This window comes from Sodiomyces alcalophilus (genome assembly GCF_042370955.1).
Source record: "Sodiomyces alcalophilus JCM 7366 unplaced genomic scaffold ACRALscaffold_4, whole genome shotgun sequence".
Lineage (NCBI taxonomy): Eukaryota > Fungi > Ascomycota > Sordariomycetes > Glomerellales > Plectosphaerellaceae > Sodiomyces > Sodiomyces alcalophilus.
This window is the reverse complement of record NW_027263535.1, coordinates 3252116-3263587: the sequence shown is the minus strand read 5'-3', so window position 1 is coordinate 3263587 and position 11472 is coordinate 3252116. Positions and strand designations below refer to the sequence as shown.

At 40.2% G+C, this 11472-nt stretch overlaps 1 pseudogene across 1 annotated transcript; it reads right to left on the bottom strand.

Moving 5' to 3' along the window:
• Positions 1–9849: 9849 nt before the first annotated feature.
• Positions 9850–9925, bottom strand: ACRALDRAFT_t154 (annotated as a pseudogene). The gene has a single exon. The product of its transcript is annotated as a tRNA-OTHER (tRNA).
• Positions 9926–11472: the final 1547 nt, after the last annotated feature.

Genomic DNA, 11472 nt, shown 5'->3' with positions numbered 1-11472 from the left:
AAACTCGCCGTTTTAACCCCTAGGAGACCCTTATAGAGATCCTAATAAATAGCGCGGCCTTCGCCGCGCTAGCGGATATAACGGGCTTCCTTAATAGGATCTGCCCGATCCCTTTAAATAGAAGGAGCGCTAGCTAGAAGGTGGACGGACTAGTGGATAGTGGGATAGCTATAGGCACGCAGACCCCTAAGGGTACACAGCGAGATATAGGAGCTATCTTTTATCTTATATACTTTCCTTAATAATATAGTGTAGATATCGTTAGTTATTATAGTTTAGGAGGCATAGAGTTAAGCGATTAGCACTATACGGCCTGGGCATAGATACATAGATATCTTACCGCCCGATATCCCGATAGCGGGACGCGGCGCCAGTCTTCACTGGCCGCCGCCAAGGCGTTAAATAGATACACACACACACACACACACACCGGCGCGGCCACGATCTATAGGGTTATTTGATATTATTCCTAGAGTTAGCGCCGGAGGGCTTTTAAGCTAACGATTCTATTAAGAGGCTCGTGGAGAAGTCCCTTAGGATAGACCGGGACCTATATAGCGCTATAAAGAGGATTAGGTCCCGAAATAAAAAGAAGAGGACCGCCACCGATAATAATAATAAAGTCGGTAATAATAATAAAGTCACTGATAATAATAATAACGGCAGTAATAATAATGAAGTCTTCGAGGAGGCGTGACTATATACGGATATAGAGTCACGCCGGCTAGAAGCCCCGGCGGCCGCCCTCTTAGCCGCCGTATATCCTTTACGGTAGTCTGCTATATTAGACTTAGCTACTACCTCTTACGTTTTTAATAATAAAAGCAGATTTACGGATTATAGACAGGTCTATCCTAGTAACGTTATAATCGCCGGTACTATAATAGTGCCGATATAAGGATATAGAGATATTATTATTTTAATAGAAGGAACGGCCGGCCCGATTAAATTCCGGCTAAATAATATAGCCTACTACGAAGATTTTATTTATAACCTAGTCTTTAATAAGAAGATACGTTAGAATAGTTACTAGTAGGCTTAGGAGCCGCTAAACGATTATATACGGCGCCGAGATCGATTAATTCTCTATAAGCTAAGTGTCTACTACGATTAAACCGTTATAGAGCTTTTTCTAATCACTAACACCCTAGCTACTGCTCTTCTAGGTTAATAGTATTCTATCTTATTAGTCTATTTACGGACTAGTAAGCAGCCTCTTCGAAAACCGATTAAGAGAATAGCTAGCTAAGCTAATAGTAGCCTATAGCACCTTTAGCTAGGGCACGCTAGCCCTAATATAATTAGGGCTTAACTAGAATAACCGTAAGTGCTACTATTCCGACCGTAATTAGTGGGTCTTAGTAGGTCTACGCGACAACGCAAAGTACCGTATATACTTCGTGCAACTACTTCGTATAACTACTTCGTACAAACAACTACTTCGTACTTCTACTATAACGTACGCCTACCTACCTATTAATATATCCATTTCGCCCCTAAACTCAGCAAAGATAAGCCCTGAATCATGATATAGCAAGGAATTTATCTGCTCGTATACCTAGTTCCTACCTATCCAGTACGTTATACCTATATACCTATATACCTATATACCTATATACCTATATACCTATATACCTATATACCTATATACCTATATACCTATATACCTATATACCTATATACCTATATACCTATATACCTATATACCTATATACCTATATACCTATATACCTATATACCTATATACCTATATACCTAGGAAAATTATAATAGTTAATAAGATAAGGGAAGTGACACGATAGGCGGTACCTATATACCTACTTAACTTCTAGGTATATACAAATTAGGTATAATACTTAGGGAGGTCGGACGTTACGTTATTAGCCCACTAGTTACGGTCAGAATAATAGGACTTACGGTCATTCTAGACAAGCCCTATAATCAAGTAACTAGAAGAGTAACTATAGGGCGTTAAACTAAAGGGACCAGGAATAGTGGATTATTACGCCTACGTTTGATCGAAGATCTAGCGTTAGATTAGCCGGCGGACTTAAATAGCTCTAAGCTACGCCGATAAGAGGTAGGCGATCGATTTCACGGATTTTTAACTAACCGATAAGGGCTATATACGGATTATATTCTTTATAGATCGATATAGCGGCTTCATTACCTGCTATATTATAATATCAAAGAGGGCCTCCGAAATCTATATAGTTATGAATTAATATATCCGATAGATTTAAAGCTAATTTAACCGCTAGGTACAGGTCTTTAAGTTTAATAACAAACTAATATAATCGCTTAAAATATAGGGCTTAACTAAGGGATTTAGTATCTAACTAAAGTCCTTATTAGCAGAGACCCCCGCTTCAAACGGTGGTGCCAAAAGATCTGGAGCCGTTATTATACTAAAAGCACAAGCTATACGAATTCACTCCAGATTACCCGACTTCCTATAGGTTAAAGTTGTCCTATTTACCGTTTACGAATAAAACAGAATATCTAAGCAGCGCCTTAGTTACAAGGCCCTATTCGAAGTGCTCTATTAACATAAGCCGTAGCTAGGCCACCTTCGGGCCTACGGTTATAAGGCTTTTCCTATAACCAGAGCGGCCCTAATAAGATCTAGAAAGCTTTAAAATCTACTAGCGCCGCGGGCCTATATCGGCTACCTTATAGGATACGATTTAACTAATATTTACTGTATCTTAGTTCCGGGCCTTAGGAGTAATCGTATCGTCTATATATATAATATTCTCTTTATTAAACAAGAGTATTTTAATAGTAGTCTTAAAGCCCTAAAGAATAATCTACGTTAATTAATAAAGGAAGAGCTAATGGATATTATTAATCAGATCTGCCTACCAGGAATATATATAATTGAATAAGGCGAGCTATAAGATAAGGCGGCCGAGATATATATAATAGTATACTTCGAGCCTATTCTCTTATCGGGTAGCGAGGTTAACGAACCTCTCCTAAGGGCTACGGCTACTGGCCTCAAGGCTTAGGGGGTGGAACCGTCTATAAAGCCTAAGAGGCCGGAAAAGTAGGAGGAGCTTATAGAGCCTGCGAGGCCGAAGCTAGAAAAAGACTCTTCTATAGCCGTGATTAATTACTAACGCCTAGATAATAGTCACCTTCTAACTCTACTAGAAACCTCTTTTTAGGCAGGGCTTACGGCGGCTGCTTTTACGGACTATATATCTATAAAGCAGGGGGGCGCTAAATTTCGAAGCTATAGCAGTAACCGCGTCTAGATCTCCGCTTTTAATATAGGGAGATATACGCTATTAGTCTTTAAATAAAATAGTAAGCCGCTAATAAAGTTAAAAATCAAAAAGACACTTAACAGTCCCTGTAAGATATACCGTAAATAACTGCCGGTCCCTATAAGAAATTAACGAGACCTTAAAGGCTACCTATATAAGACCCTATTCCGATAAGCCTAAAGGGATCACCTAAAGAGTTATAAAGAGATAGGCTCGTGGATTACAATGCTAAAGGATAGGGCGAAGGGGTATTAGTTGCTTAGATATATATAGGTGATAACCTATAAGTTTAATAAGCACGGCTTTCTATAGCAATATAAGGCTGGACTAATAGTCCGCGGAGATTAATAGCATTAAGAGTTATTGGAAGATATATATACGGCCACTCTCGCCGGTCGCTCCTTTAGATCGTTAATAGTAATCGCCGCCCGCTCTAATCTATCCTTAATATAATACGATATCGTTAACGCGTTTATACACGCCCCTCTACTACACGATATATATATACGGTTCCTACCCATGACCGCGGTGCCGGGTTAATTATTATTACTAAAGAAGGCGTTTATAGAAGTGCTAAAAAGAGACGGGTTTAAGATAGTGCCGTAAGAGCCCTATTGCTTTATACGCCGTGGACTAATTCTGTTCTTCTATATAGACAATATTATAATTAGCTTTAAGGAAGACTTTAAGGAAGAGATAGAATAAGCTATCGCGAGCCTCTAAGAGTATTACGCCCTATAAGGCGGGTAGCCACTATAGTGGTTCCTTAGGATTAAGGTTATTCGGGACCGTCCCTTAAGGAAAATATAGCTATTATAACGCGATTATATCGTAAAGGTAGGATATCTGTTATTAATAGTATCTAACTATAAGCCTATAAGCCCTATAAAGCCGGCAGAACTATTACCGTATACAGGGAAGTCTATGACTATTAAAAGCTAATAACGTAAGATAGAGTCTATCTTATACGCCGTAGTGGTATTATGCCTAGATATTATCTTTATAGTCTCTCGACTCTATCGATTTAATATAAGCCCGAGCCGTTAGTATTATAAAATAGCCGACTATTTAATCCGATATCTGCTGGCTATATAAACCTACGCCTTGGAATTAGGTGTAGGCGAGTCTATTAAGGTGTTCACCAATATATCCTTTACGGATAACTCGATAAACTCAAAGAGTAGTTAGGTATTTATAATACGCCTATTTAGAGGCATAGTAACCTGGCGAGCTAATAAGTAAGTAACGGTAATGATATTAATAATAGAGGCGGAGCTGCTCTTGCTTATATAAAGTGCGAAGGAGGAGATATTCACGAAGAGGCTATTAGAGGTAATAGGCGTAATATTCGATAATCTACGACTAAAGATACGATACGATAATAGCTAAACGATACGCCTACTAATAGCGGAGATCGCTTAATTAAATACACGATTATAGCACGTGGATATATATAATAGTGAGTTATAAGAGGCGGAATAGTATGGAAGGATTAAAGTTAGCTATATTATAAGCGCTGATATAATCACTAATAGGTTAATAAAGATATTATCTAGAGCAAAGTTTATAAGCTTTAGGAAATAGGTGGGAGTGATGACTATATAGGAACGTCTCTATATAAATAGACTAGAGGAGATCTTACTAGAGTATTTAGAAGAGCTAGAAGAGAAGTTCGATAGAAGTTATATGGATATTATAGAAGAGAATATATCGATAGAAGGAGCCTATAAATAACTTTAACTAAATAACTGCCGAATAGGTATTTAGTTAGGGGGGGTGTCGTATAGGCTGGCCTAAAACAGGTTCGGAACGGGTTATTTCGGGCCCGAAAGTGGGATTAGACCTGCCGCAGCAATAAGGGCAGGATTTTAGCGGTACGATCAGAGGTTTCTTTGGAGTTAATTAAACCAATAGATCGATCGCTTATTTTACGTAATTAAGTTATACGCTATTTGCAACATATAGTAAGTGTTAAAGCTAATTTATAGCTTTCTGGTCGGCAGTTAGTAAAACGGCTTTTAGATAATTAAGACCTAGAAGCTGATTAAACCCTTGAATTACCCACTTAGCTTTATATTAAATAGCTTTACTAGAGCTACTATATTTAATCTTAAAGACCTTACGACCTCCTAGTATATAGTAGTCTTCTTTTATTTTATTATAATTATTAGGCGTGTTTTTTATAGTTATTAAGTCCTAGCTAGGTCTTCCTCTTTTTGAGTTCGGTTTTTTCTGCTACTATTATATGTATATATGCTTCCTTATGTAGGCAGTTTATAGCCTATAGACAGGTAGCTGATTTATTAAGTGAGTTTATAGTTTAAAGAAATAGGGAACTATCTAAAAAGTATAGTAGTCGAAGCATAGTATCTTTCGCTATATATAGTAAATGCATACTATTGTTATAGAATATCAAATGGTTATAGTCTAGTTTAGATAGATATGAAGGTAGGTAGACTTCTTGCCTCGTACTTTGGCTACTATTATTATTATTATTAAATACGAAAAACGATCATTCGAGACTACTATCGCGTAACACGAGTAAAAACGATAAAACTAATTAGAGAAGGAACCTAACTCCCTCCCTTACGCTATGATAGTACCGAGTAGAAGCCGTAGTGTAGGCGCGGGGGCAGATATAATAAAAGGTGTGGTAGCGACTAGCCTATTACCTAAAAACTCTTTAAATCGCCCCCACTAATAGCGACCACTACTCGACTCCTACTACCCGAATCAGGGTAATCCCGTATATAACCGAACTAAGACTAATACGGGGGCTCCGCGGGCCCCTAGAATAAAAGTCTAATAAGTCGACGTATTAATCTAAAGTCTATTACCTAATAGGAATATAATTAACTAGGTTATAAAGCTAATAAAAAGGCTTATTAAGCTATACTACCTTAATAGCTAGAGCGTCGTAGCGATACTAATTATGTGCCTTTATACTATTATATAGAGCGTAATTAAGCAGGAACTCTAAAAAGAAATAAAGCTAACCTAGGCTATAATAGCTATAGCGCCGCCCGCTATAGCACCCCCTTAGGACCTAGCCCCTCCTAAAGTAATTCTAGCTTAATACTATAAAGAACTAATTATTAAATATAGAGACTAGCTAGATTAGGTACTCTAAGCCTAGTCGCTAAAAGAGATTATCTAAGCTACAAACACGGCTATTAGCTCTAATAACGCTATAGCGGCCCGGAGACTACCTAGCAGCGATATCTACCTAACCTTTACTAAAGGGGCGTAGTAATAGTCTACCTTTACTAACTATTACGTTAAAGAGACCTTTAGCGCTAGAGCTAAAATAGCTACCCGAACCTACTTAGTCCTAGTGAAAGCTATCCTATACTCGATCCTAAGCCTATTATCTAAAAATAAGCTTTTATAGTCTCTATATACCTTTAATCCTAATATAACAACATATTAAGTAAATACCCGGCTCCTTAGACATAGCACCGGTAAGGTAACGATATTACTTATTAAGACTACCTTACTAAAGGGCATAGAGAATCTTATACGGAATAGCCTCCTTTTTAAAGGAGGTAGCTACCTATATAAGCCTTATAACCTAGATATAAGCATTCTACGGTGCTTTGACTACGTATACTTTAGGTATAGAGCTGCTTAGTACTTAAAGGCTAAGCGGCGATACCGCTATTACGCTAAGCCCGAGTCTACCTACTAGAATAGGTTTAAAAACTGCTTAGTATTAGCCCCGAAAGCCGCCTAAAGGTACGCCGCCTATAACAGAAACCACGAAGCTTTTAATAACGGGTACTAAATTAGGAAATAGGAAGCCGCGAGAGCCTAAGAAGTATATAAGTACCGGGTAAAAGAATTCGATATTATAAGATAAACTAAAGCGGTGTACCAGCGACCCTGCCTCCGCTATCGCTTACCCTCCCCCTCCCTTATCTAATTATAGGCCGCCCCTATTCGCCGCGGCCCTGGCTATCCGCTAAAAAGACCCTGTGAATACCCTCCGGCTTTTAGGCCCCTAGAACCGTTCCTTATCCCTTATAGGACTAACCCGAGTCCGATATAATACGCCTAGGGGGCCGCGTAACCCGAATCGACTCTAAACCCCTCCCCCTTTAACTAATAAAACTCCGTGTCTTAACCTAGAATATAGGAGCTAAATAGGCCTAAATAGAGCCTCTGCTACGGGCTTATACCGAGCATAATATAATAGCTATCTAAAAGCCAGGGCTAAACCCCTTTATAAAGGGACTAAAAGCCCTAAATAGGGCCCTATATCTCCTAATCTAGGGAGGCGGCAGAGCCCTGCTTTATATTTATAAACGATACCCCCTTAATATATAGATATAGCGGGCTTACCGGGACTCCTATATAGTTACCTTTAGTATAGGAGACTAAGCCATTATAATCTAGTTAATCTACTCCGAGAATCACTAATCCGCCTTTATCCTATAGTATATCCTTTTAACTATAAACCTTACCGGGGCCCCCCATAGGGCCGCTATATCCTCCTTAAAGACTTTAATTTCTATTATCCCCTTTAGGCTAGCTACCCTAGATTCTACCCTAGGTTTAGCACCCTCCTAAAGTTAACCTCCCGCTAGACCTTAACTTTATGACCCCTTATAAAATAACTATCTAGTATAGGCTACGTAGACGGCTAAGTACTATCGACCTTATCTAGGCGTCCTAGGGGCTCCGCTATAACTATAACGGTATAGGTAGCGAGGTTATTAGATTAGACTACTTCTCCTAAACCGCGACTATCCATCTTAACGTAAATCGCCCTGCCGATATAGTCCTATTATAGCCCCCCGACCGCCTACGCTAAGTCTAAAAGGAATTTATACCTTCCCTTACTTACTAAACGGCCCCTAGGATCCTAATATAACTAGGTCCCTTAATAACGCCCTTTAATATTAATACGGCCCTTAACTAGCTAACCTAGGACCTTATTAATTTTACTAACCAGGTAGCCCCGTAACGCCGAACCGGCCCCCCTAGCCGCTTACCCTGCCTATAATAGACCGATAAGTTAATAACCCTAACCTAAGAAGCGTGTAGGCTATATAAGCGATATATAGTAAGGAGGTTATAAAATAGGTAGGAAGAATATAGATAAGCTAAGCTTTACCGTGATAAAGCTATAATAGTAGCGAAGAGGTAATACTACCGCTACCTCTTTTACTTAATTTAAGCGAATAACGGACTCCTCTAAAGGCTTTAGAGATAGGCCCGAACTAAAGGATACTAATTACCCGGGCTCTATATTATACCGCTATTACGCCAGGACTAAGGCGACTTAATAACCTCTTATAATAAGAAAGCAGATATTCTATACGCTAAGTTCTCCCCCCCCCCCCCCCCCCCCCCGGGGACTCGGATCCTAGACCCCTAAGGAAAGAGTACCCCTCCGGGCAGGATATAAACCAAAACGTTACCGCCATAGATATCTAGGGCCGCCTCCGCTAGACTAAGCCATAGGCCGCCCCCGGCCCGGATAGCTTCCTAGTAGGCCTCCTAAAAGCCTACGGCCCGACCCTATATTAGATCCTAGCTATAATCCTCTTAGCCTGCCTATTCCTAAGCTACTTCCCGCGGTACTACTATACCGCTAGCGTTATAATTATCCGAAAAGAGGGCCGTTTAGAGAGTAATTATAAGATAGCTAAAGGTCAAAGGCCGATTTCCCTCCTTAATATAATCGGAAAACTACTAAAAGGAATTACAACGCACCGCTTTATAGCTATAGCGGAAGAATACTAATTCCTCCTAGGGGGTTAAATAGAAAATAGACTAGGGCGTAGTATAAAGATACCTATTTAGTTATTTATTTATTATCTCTTACTCTGCTATCCTTATCCTACCTTAAGTAGCTAGGAGTTAGAATTTCTGACTATACGGTCCTTCTTATATGCCTATAGGGGGGAAAACCGTAGTATAAGACTTAGGGAACCAGTATAAGACTGAGATAAAAACCCCTATACCCTCCTCCTCTGGGATTACTGCCTTATACAGGTACTGCGGGGGCCCTATTACTAACTTAATATATATTCGAAACTCGTGGCTTCTATTCTAGGAAGCCGGTAGCGTTTTTACCCGTAGCGGCTTTAAAGCCAACTACGTGCTTAATTAACGGCGCGCGCGTAATTATCTCGGTTCTAGTTTTATACGCCTTCTATATGCCCTAGGGCTAACTCTACGGGCCTATTACGGGCGACTTATATATACGCTTCCTAGGGTTTAAAGCTTCTAAGCTTCCCTGCTCTTTCTAAGGCTATAGGCCGGGCTAACGCGGGCTATATGCCCACGCAGAACGCTTACGTAATAGCGTAAGAGGCTGCTTCCGTATTATAGCAAAGACGCCGCGTATTTTACCCACGCGCTTAGGGACAGCGCGATACCGTCTTCTTATTTTCCACGGTAGGGCGACTAACTCCCCCGTGGTACCTGTTAACAACTAGCGAAGCCAGGCGGAAGGTGGGTCTAACGGGCCCCCTGTTTAACCCTTATCGTATATACTAAGGCAGATAAGGGCCCCCCAGAACAGGATCCGAGTAGCGTAAAAAAGGAAAAGGGGTTCCTCTCTTATATACGCCTTTAGCCGAATTCGAACCGACTCAGTTACCCTTAACTATATACTAGGTGTACCACCACTATACTATAAAGGCAGATAGCTATATAGCGCGCGATAAAGGTAGTTAGAGCCGCCTAGGCCTTAGGCGGCGCCCCCGTGATAATTTAGCTAGATATACACGGGGCCTTTAATACTATCCACTATACTAGACTCCTCGAGTCCCTTAAACGTAAAGGATTCTTAGACTACGCCGTTTAACTAACCGGTAGCTTCTTTAAGACCGAATAGTCTACCTCCTCTTTAATAGCTAGGCGGTAACCCCTTAGCCCCTCTACGCTGGCGTATTTATAAGCGGTTGGTTATAAGTTATTTATAGAGTAAGGCGGAATAATTGAATTATCTAAAGCTAAGGAGAAAAGAAGGAAAAGGGGAAAACTCTATAGGTGCTTACGACCTAAACATAATATCGTGGCGACCCACTAGGGATATACTATGATTAGTTAGAAGATCCGGTGGTCTACCGGATTATCTCCACGGGGTTAACCCGTAATATTACCCCCCTCCCCACTTAGTAGGCCGTTGCCATTCGGTATAGGTTCGTGAAGCGTTATTATTCGATTAAACAACGCCTTTTTATTAATTAAATAACGACCTCTAGTAGCTCTTTAACCTTAAATAACCTCTCTATTCGTTAAAGAGTACTCGAGGTAAGCCTTTATAGTTATGCGATTAATTAGCGTTCCGTGTAAGGGTGTTATTATAGTTCGCTAGGTCGTTCCTTCTATATAAGGATCCTTATACCGTACCTTCCCTGTCCGAATAACTTACCTAAGCTAATAACACTAACTTCGCTATCGCCTCTATAAATCTGTTTTTCTTCTCCTCTTTAATAATATCTATTACTATCTATAATACGTTTTTTATCGACTATAACCCTTTTATACCTTATGCTATCGCGCTAACCTCTTATCTGTGTCTCTTAGAAGATATTTAAGTTTTTAGGATTATCTCCGGCCCTTAAAGTACGTCTTCCCGTTCTTTATATAAACCTCGCGTAACGTTTACTAACTTATATATACAATATAGGGGGCTAATAATAATAATAATAATAATACCGGCGAGCAGGGACCTACTCCCGCCCTGGCTAATAAGGAGATTACCACTCCTGCCTCGGTTATAGACCGCCGCGCCTAGCTAGCCCGAGCCGTTAAGGCTAAGGGTAAGCGTTCCGCGGGCAAAGCTTTTATAGAGGTTAAGAGCCCCGTAAAGCGCACTTATAAAATAAAATATCCTCCTAAAGGGATCCGTTTAGTCTTTTACTTCGCTTATATAAAGGTAATTATTAACGGTTAGAATAAGCGGCACTACCGCGACTAGTCGGGACCCGGAGCGAGGATACCCGACCCTAAATACTATAACTACTCGAAGGGTGGTTATAAGTATATTCCTCCTCCGCCTAGGATAACTAGTCTATTAGTAGCACTCCTAGAGGCGGTAAAGGTAGTTAACGATAACCCCTTCTATAGACCTAAGGCCGTAGAGGCGCTTATAGCGGCTTATTCGGCCTTTTAGAAGGCGTCCAAGGTCTTAAAAAAGGCTTCTAGCACTTTATAGGAGGATAAGCCTGTCTTAACGCTTATC